This window comes from Uloborus diversus, unplaced genomic scaffold, assembly GCF_026930045.1.
Source record: "Uloborus diversus isolate 005 unplaced genomic scaffold, Udiv.v.3.1 scaffold_785, whole genome shotgun sequence".
NCBI classification, from domain to species: domain Eukaryota; kingdom Metazoa; phylum Arthropoda; class Arachnida; order Araneae; family Uloboridae; genus Uloborus; species Uloborus diversus.
In genome coordinates, this window is record NW_026558995.1 from 55813 (window position 1) to 64792 (window position 8980).

The following is an 8980-nucleotide window of genomic DNA, read 5'->3' on the forward strand; positions in this document are numbered from 1 at the left end:
GCGTATTTGACGTTTTACAAAAAAAAAAAAAAAAAATCTGAAATTTGATGTTTCAAAATAGACACAGGCATAGGCTTGAAAAACACTCAGAAAAAGAATCGAACTCCTAAAACTTCAAAGGAATTTCTCGTAAAACCAGTAAGTTTAACATTGAATCAAAAGCATTCAGATTTTGTATGAAAATTTACCTTACTATCGGACATTGACCCGAGGGGCCAGTGGCGCAACGGATAACGCGCCTGACTACGGATCAGGAGATTCCAGGTTCGAATCCTGGCTGGCTCGAAGGGCGTCTTTTTTGTTATATCGCACTTACTGTACTGTTGCATTTTGTTATATTGTACGAGGTTCTAATTCTGGTTGGCTCGTATTTTCTCGTAACTAATTATTTTTGTTACATTGTAGTGAAATGTGGAGCAAAGTGAAATAGTTAAGTTGGCTGAACTTTTACAAAATGAATAAAATAGAAAATTGTTTTGAAAATTTCAGAACATAAAGAAAGAACATTGTATTTCAAGACAAAACTTGCATTGAAACAGTATTTTTAATTTTTGGCTGTACATTTTTGTGCCTCCAAAAAAAAGTGTGGAAAATTTCAATTTTTTTAAGGAGCTAAGTGAAAAATAAAATATTTAATAGTATATTCTTAAAGTTCTATTACTTTTATTTTTCCTGTCTTTATTCTTGAATGAAAAATTCAAATTTTACGCGGCTCCTTGAATCAGAAAGGAATGGACCCCTACTGTTGATCCTTCTATTCGGCTTTTGAATTTACGATTTGTCTTATCTGTGTACAGTTATAAAACTATTTAAACAATGTAGTTATTCAGTAGTACTTAATAGCATTCTAAACTACTGGGCTTATACATTTTTCTTTGTAGTTTTTTGATTTTTAGGTAGTCGGGGTTTTTTGTTTTTATTTAATATTTTTTTTATTTATTATATACTATTTATTTTTCATTCAAGAATAAAGACAGGAAAAATAAAAGTAATAGAACTTTAAGAATATACTATTAATTTATTTTTCACTTAGCTCCTTAAAAAAATTGAAATTTTTCCACTTTTTTTTGGAGGCACAAAAATTTACTGCCAAAAATTAAAAATACTGTTTCAATGCAAGTTTTGTCTTGAAATACAATGTTCTTTCTTTATGTTCTGTATTTTTCAAAACAATTTTCTAATTCGTTCCTTTGGAAAAAGCTCAGTCATCTTCACTATTTCACTTTGCCCCACATTTCACTACAATGTAACAAAAATAATTAGTTATGAGAAAATACGAGTCAACCAGAATTAGAACCTCGTACAATATAACAAAATGCAACAGTACAGTAAGTGCGATAACAAAAAAGATCAACTTCGAGCCAGCCAGGATTCGAACCTGGAATCTCCTGATCCGTAGTCAGGCGCGTTATCCGTTGCGCCACTGGCCCCTCGGGTAACAGGACGATAGTAAGGTAAATTTTCATACAAAATCTGAATGCTTTTGATTCAATGTTAATTTACTGGTTTTACGAGAAATTCCTTTGAAGTTTTAGGAGTTCGATTCTTTTTCTGAGTGTTTTTCAAGCCTATGCCTGTGTCTATTTTGAAACATCAAATTTCAGATTTTTTTTTTTTTTTTTTTTTTTTGTAAAACGTCAAATACGTAGTACTGTTCCAAATTTTCGCTCTGTAAAAAAGTTTCAAATCATGCTATCGTAATTTCAACAAGAAGTTACGTCCAGAAAAACGAGCCAACTTTCCCGTATACCAATAGCGACTTTTTAGTATCTGCTATCTGATCAATGATGCTCTCAAAACTAAAAAGTTAAAAGTGGCAGACAGGCCCGGACTGGCCATAGACTTGACCGGGACATTTCCCGGTGCGCCCTCTCGAAAGGCGCCCTTCTGTTGTTTTCTTATTTTCCAAAACAATGTTCTAGCAATATGGAAATAAATTATGTAGAATCAAGAAGTGATTTTGTATGTGAATATTTTCACATGCAAAAGCAATGTTCTTCTTCTTTATATAAACGTTCCCTTTTATTACCCTCATAAAAGCAATTAGTTCCCCCTCGTTTCGTAAACGGTCTGCTCCCGTTTGTGGCTTATCTTTTGCTCCAAGGTTCAGTTCTGAGGACAAAAGCGGACCCATGGTGTTTCCTCAATAAAAAAGGGATGTGAGGGTGAAAGTGACAATCACACATATCTATGGTCAAGAATGGTTTGATTTATTGACTGTCCTTAAGTTGCTGTCAGAGCGGATAGCTGGCATGACTCCCTGTTCTGATAACGATCATGAGTGCAATAGAAGCAAGTAAGATTACAAATAATGTTAATTTTTGAAATCGGCGCATTAAAAAAAGTGTTATATCGAAATAAGCCGCATAAAATCAATATTTTAGTGGATGGATGCACACAATGACAAATGTCGCATTTTTAGTCACTTCAAAAAAAAAAAGACAGGACTGTACGGTGATTCCTATACTTTTCGAGTCAAGGCGCCCTTTTCGGAACTTAGATTTTTGCATGGCGCCCTTCCCAAAATAAAAGTATGACTCGTAACTGACAGTCAAAAATAAATATGTGTCTTGTATTTGCATTGAATAGCCCTTATTTATCCTGCAGAGGTTCTGCAAAAAGTGGGAAAACGTTTTATAAATAATAAGTCTAAATTAGTTGAGAAAAAAATAGTAAAATTTCGAAGTGATCCTAGGAGGCACATTTGGGGAATTATCGGACTCAACACAATAAAGATGCCTAAAAGTTTTAAAGGTAAAACATTTTTCGATTTTAAACCAAGTTTTGTCAATTTGTGTTCAAAGCATAATCCAGTTTCTGTAACTGGATTTAATTCCTTCACTGTCTTAGTCCTTTTAGCCAGAGGTGTGCACACAGGAGGGTAATGGTATAACCTTTGGCATTGAAATTTTTAGGGGATCACTTAAGATTTTATAAATATTATGTTAAAGGTAACGTTTTCGGGGGAAAGGGGCGGCGCTGCGTAGCTTTTGGAGGGAGTTGCCCTTATGTAAGCTACAATACTAACTTAAAAATATTTATATGTGAGTTTCTGCATAAAATCGTTATATTATTGCATTTTAGCCCTTTAGCTCAAGCTTTTAGCCATTTAGCTCAAAATGATATAGCCTTCCTTTAGCTATATCATTTTGAGAAGTTTTTTAACCTGTGTTTTCCCTTTGTATATGAAGCTCGATACCCCCTCCCCTCCTTGCGAAGTTTATTACTAATAAATTTTGCATCAATGAAACAATACAAATCATTATGTGGAAAACGAAATTTGAGTTTGAAGGAGGAATGCATAAGGATGTCGGAAATAAGTAAAACGCAAAGGTATTACTAGTGGCGTCGCTAAGGGGCGCGAAAGGGGGGGGGGGGGCGTCAGCCCCGGGTGTGACCTGTCTGGGGGGTGACACCCAAAGTGTAATTGCAAGTTTCTGAAAAATTCGAAGCTGAAATGCATTTTCAAGAGTTCTAATTTGAAATTTTTCCAGGGGGTGAGACCACCCGAACCTCAGTACCCACATCATGGAATTAATATCACTATACTCCGAATCAGGTTCATATTGTCAATACTTAGGCATAGTAGTGACCTCTTATACGAACAAACTGGAAACCCATTATCTTTCCCTGTGTGTGCGATACGTTTAAAGTAATTATAGGGCCAACAATTTCATATGGACCCCCTTACTTTTTAGATCACTCGACGCCCACATGCGTCTGGAGCAAGTTACATAAAAAGCAGTCATAGTTTTTATTTTTCTTCTACATATTATCCCGCTAAAAACACTTTGTTTTTCACAAATGCAGTTGTTTCTGAAAATTTAAGATTTTCATATTTACATAGAATTTAAAAACTTTTTTTTTTCCATTTTAAAGGGGGGGGAGGGGGGGTGATATCACAAATTACCGCTCCGAGTGTCACCCATGCTAGGTACGCTACTAGTATTACAAATATTAATAAGAGTCACTAAAGACTATATTAGAAATCTAATGCGAGAAATATCGAAAACCTTATTCGTTTTCTATCTGCAGTTAGTTATACACATATTAGGAGAGTATATTGCCTACAAGGTTGCCCGTATAGGAGGGCAAGCGGGGGCTCTAGCCCCCCCCCCCTCCTTAGAAATGAAAACTTTTTTGCTTTTAGTGCTTTTTTCCTTGCAAAAATGTATAAAAATTTCTTTTCCAGCCATTAATGAATACGTTATTTAAAATGTCAAATTTTAATATCTCTAATCTGAACTGAAATCGGTTTCCGTGGGAAAAATATTCTGCTAAACCATGGGGAAAATTATTGAGCCCCCCCCCCCTAACATTTTGCATATGGGCGCCCTTGATTGCTTAAAAAATAAAGAGCACTTTTTCTTTCACAGAATAAAAGCTTAATAAAGCATTTTATGAGGGTCTTTCGCAGCATTCTTGTACGAGAGCTTTTGACTAACTATCTTAATGATAAGTAGAAAAAAAGGAGCATACATGTAGACCACACACGTTGACTTTAATGGTTTTATGGCTTTAAATGACGCCTTTTAACATGCGTTTTATGGATAAGGATTTGCGATGCTTGGGGATTCGTGGTAACAGATTTCTGCTGGATAAGGAAGGGCAACCATCATAAATTTTATCCAGTTAGACGACAGATGTCCGATTGCTGTTATTTACATGAATCGAAGAGTCATTTGGATCAGATTTTAGCGTTAGTAAACAAGTGATTTTGAAGCTGCAACAAAATTGGATACATCAAGCCAAGGATCTTTTCAACAGTAGGTTACTCGTTTCAGTTTTGATTTTCTTTTTATTGTGATAATATTTTCCTTCATGTATAACCTTAAATTATAGAATTACGATCGATGATTCGTAAAAAAACTGTAATATGATCTATGAGCTACGAAATGACAAATAAATGATATTGCAAAATTTTCCACAATACATATAGTTAAAAAAAACAACGTACTTAGATAAGTTGAAAGATAAAATCTAAGTGACTTGTGTTATTAAATGAAAACTATTATTTTAAATAGTAAAACAGATTAAGATCAAGCGTGTCCCTGAACTTTTTTTTTTTCATTCTCCCTCTTTTTTTTGATATCCTTGGTTTATTTCATGACGGCTCTTTCTAATTCGCGTCAGTTTTCTAAAACAAAATTTTACACTCAAAAATTTTCTAAACATGAAGGAAACAATGCCATAAAAATGAGTGGAAACGTTTTGAAAATGTTCGCTTGCTATTATGTACTTTTAAAATGTAACACTTTGGATAGCGAGAATTTCTGAAACGAATTTTCAGAAATTAGATCATGTGTTCTAAGAATGGGGGAAAAAATATCATTAGGAAAAACCCTCCTGTTTTCTTACCCTGCAGAACAAAAAACTTTAATTTTAATTTTACTTCGAAAAAATTAAGGAATTCTTAAATAAAAAAAGGAGGCAAGGGGAAAATTAGACAAGATGGTCAAGAAATTTTGTTCTTTTAAATTGAAATCGTTGAGTTTCTTGCAAAAGTTTTATTAATTAATGAACTTATTTTGTTAACTTATTTATTCCTTCTAATGGTCACAAACAATAATAGCAATTTTAAATGCATATCCATACATAAAAAATGATTTCTCAAATAATTTAACTTTTAAGCTTTTGCCAATAGTTGCAGTGTTATCAAAATGATATTATTTATTATGTACTACAAAGAGGCAATCAGGTGCATTGGATAAGTTAAGAGTTCGATTGGTTGTATTTTCTTGTAACTTTGACTCAAGGTATTTGCTATGACATTATCATGTTAATAATCATAGTGTAATCATAGCGTAAATAAGCCGATTTCATTACAAATGCATAATTCGTATCAAATTTGACGTTTGAGATGCAAAAAAATAATATTATACTTTAAGTACAGAACAAATGAGTAAACATAATTCGACTTTTTTCTTTTTAAAGAGCTGAAATTAATTAATCACTAGTGTCATTTCTCATGTTATATCCGCACTAAATTCTGCATCTTAATTACTCTTTATTAATTTTCATTTCTGATAAGTTATAATATTTCTTGACTTACCCAATTTGTAAAATCATGTTTTCCGTTCATGACTGAATGCCTTTCTTGTATTACTATTCATCCAAAAACGTACCATTTTCCTTTTTAAAGCACATTTATAGAAACTAGTAATGATCTATTTAACCGCATAACCTGTGATATTCATTACTACTCGCTCCTATTCTCAAAATAATTGCATAACTAAAATGCTTTAAGAAAGCACCATGCAGAGATGCAAAGATTTTTAACAATGCTATAATGAAATGATATTTTTAATTTATTCTTTTTGAGTTTTAAACCTTAGCACATTGAAAAAAGTGAAAAAAAATTTTTCTTTAAGTCTTTGAAAACGGATAACAGTTTCAAATGTAATGTACATCTCTTTTTAATTTTGAACTGCAGAAGCATTTTGTCGAAAGTAACCAACTAGCATATGATATGCAGGAAAAATACGTTAAAAAAAAAAAAAAAAAACTTGGACATGTATACTTCTTGCACGGAGAAAAAACTCGTCTGCTTAAAGAATCGACAAATTTATGTGAGAAAATGACAGCATCATGTTTTAAAACGACAGCAGATACCAGTGAAAAATATTCAATCGACAACACAAAAAATAATGTATCACGGCAAGAAATGTTGTCTTCTAATGCTATTGAACTAGTGAATGATGCATTTCCAGAAGAAAGACGTACAAGCAATGAATTTTCGGAAGTGCCTATTGAGAAACATTTAGCAAAACTTCTCATTCTTAGAAACTGGAAAATATCCCCCCCCCCCCGCCCAGCGTTCTTCAAATTTTCAGGGGGAATTTTGGGGGTCTTTCCTCTCTTTTTTAGGGAGGATCTCTTTCTAGGGGGTAATCAGTAATATTTAAGGGAGTGTGCCAACACTCTTGGGGGGGGGGGGGGGGGGTCTCTCCTACTATTGTCGAACTTGCAAAAAAATATGACTTCTCTTTTGGACATTTTCTGTAACACAAAAAGGGCTTTATTTACTTCTCAATGATTTTTTATCCCCTTAAAATGTCCGCACTATCTCTTAAGTCCTTATATATTATAGAGGCAAAATCGGCGCCCTTCAACTCGGCTTTCCCGCGCCCTTTTGACCACCCAGTCCGGCCCTGGTGGCAGACTATTTCGGAAGTAACTTTCTAACATTTTAACCAGATTTCTAGAAACAATATATGCCTCGCTCATCTGAAAAAATAGATGCGTAAAAAAAAAAAAAAAAAAAAAAAAAAATCTTTAATCATTTTCAAAAACCCTACTAGCAAAATTTCTTGTATCAACCTTGACAGATCTTGATATTATAATGACGGCGTCAATATTGACGTATTTCATACTGCATAAGGTTGCATAAAAAGCTGCCTGCTGACAGCATATAAATGGAGTAACATAACAATACTGAGGCAGCATTAATGCAAGATGATTTTTCTTGCATGTCAACCTTTATGCAATACGGAGGCAAGAAATTTTGCTTACTGAAAAGTAAAAAATAAAAATAAAAAAAAAGAATGAAAAATCATATGCTGATTAAAATAAATGTCAAAAAAAAGTTCCCGTCCGTGTCTAAATTTTTGCCAAAACAACAGACTCAGGGTCGGAGTCCAACTAATTTTCGGGTGCAGGAGTCAGATTCGGAGTCGACTGCCCAAAAATTCTAAGAGTCGGATTTGGCAGCTGGTCATCATGAGCTATTTTCAACAAAATTTGTTTAAAGTAAATCCATCTTTAAGTTCCGGATCTATATTGTGATTTTTATTATTTTCGCAGTAGGCGAATTTTACGGGGCTCCTTGAATCAGAAAGGAATGGGCCCCGACTGTTGATCCTTCTATTCTGATTTTGAATTTATGATTTGTCTTATCTGTGTACGGTTATAAAACTATTTCAACGGTGTAGTTATTCAGTAGTACTTAATAGCATTCTAAACTACTGGGCTGATACATTTTTCTTTTTAGTTTTTTTTTTTGGTTTTTACGCAGTCAGGTTTTTTGTTTTTATTTAATAATTTTTTATTTTACACTTTTTAGTTAATTTTCATTGACTTAGTTATTATGATTATAAGACGGTACATTTCGATATCTTGTCATTTCATTGAGAGAGTTTGTATCGTCAGGTTTATTTAGTAACTTGTGGTGGTCTAAACTGCTAATAATTAGTCCCTCTAGGGATGTAACTCGGCTTCAATCTACATGTGCTTGACCTTCGGCAAAAATGCGCGAACTTAAGTCAACCACTGCACAACTATATAAACAGCCTGTATGAATTATGATGACGCGAAATCGGAAACGTCGTCAATCAAATCTTTCTCACAAAACTAAAAAAGCCAGTCAAGAAGTACAGTTCATTCCTTCGAATCAAAGCAAAAAAAAAAAAAAAAAAAACGCAACATGTTAGAGATGAAAATCGAATTAGTAGACTTTCCTTCTTTTGGTGCTTGTTGCACGATTTTATTTTGATGAGGACTACAATCTGAGTGTCTTGCCTTCGCTAAGCGTAGTATATTTTTTATTACAGTACAGAATACATATAAAGAACACATGAAAGAATTTACATCAGAAAGAGGGGAAAGTACATCCGGAGCGAGGGTGTCTTGACCCACCGCCTCAAGTGGGAGAAGCAATCGCTTAGACCACTCGGTCACTGAGACCCCAATTAGTAAACTTAGCAAACAAAAAATTTCAGGCATCGAAAACTACCCGCATTTGTCGCACGCAGGTAGCGTGCGACACAGTGTGCAACACCCAACGTGCGCCGATCTCGAACAGACAAAATATGGCAACTGGTTGTTGATATGGTGAGTTTTGATTACTGTCGTGTTTAGTGACACTCCCAAGGTTAAGACAAATCGATTGACGTAAGAATTACCAAAATTGGCCAAGGCGTTTAGCCCCTAGAACGCCACATAGGGACAGACATACATACATAGACTTATAAACACATTACCC

General features: G+C 34.1%; 2 non-coding genes across 2 annotated transcripts; one reads left to right on the top strand and one right to left on the bottom strand.

Moving 5' to 3' along the window:
- Positions 1 to 212: 212 nt before the first annotated feature.
- Trnar-acg (transfer RNA arginine (anticodon ACG)) lies at positions 213 to 285 on the top strand. Its single transcript has one exon. It is a non-coding gene; the product is annotated as a tRNA-Arg (tRNA).
- A 1072-nt stretch (positions 286 to 1357) lies between these two features.
- On the bottom strand, positions 1358 to 1430 carry Trnar-acg (transfer RNA arginine (anticodon ACG)). Its single transcript has one exon. It is a non-coding gene; the product is annotated as a tRNA-Arg (tRNA).
- Positions 1431 to 8980: the final 7550 nt, after the last annotated feature.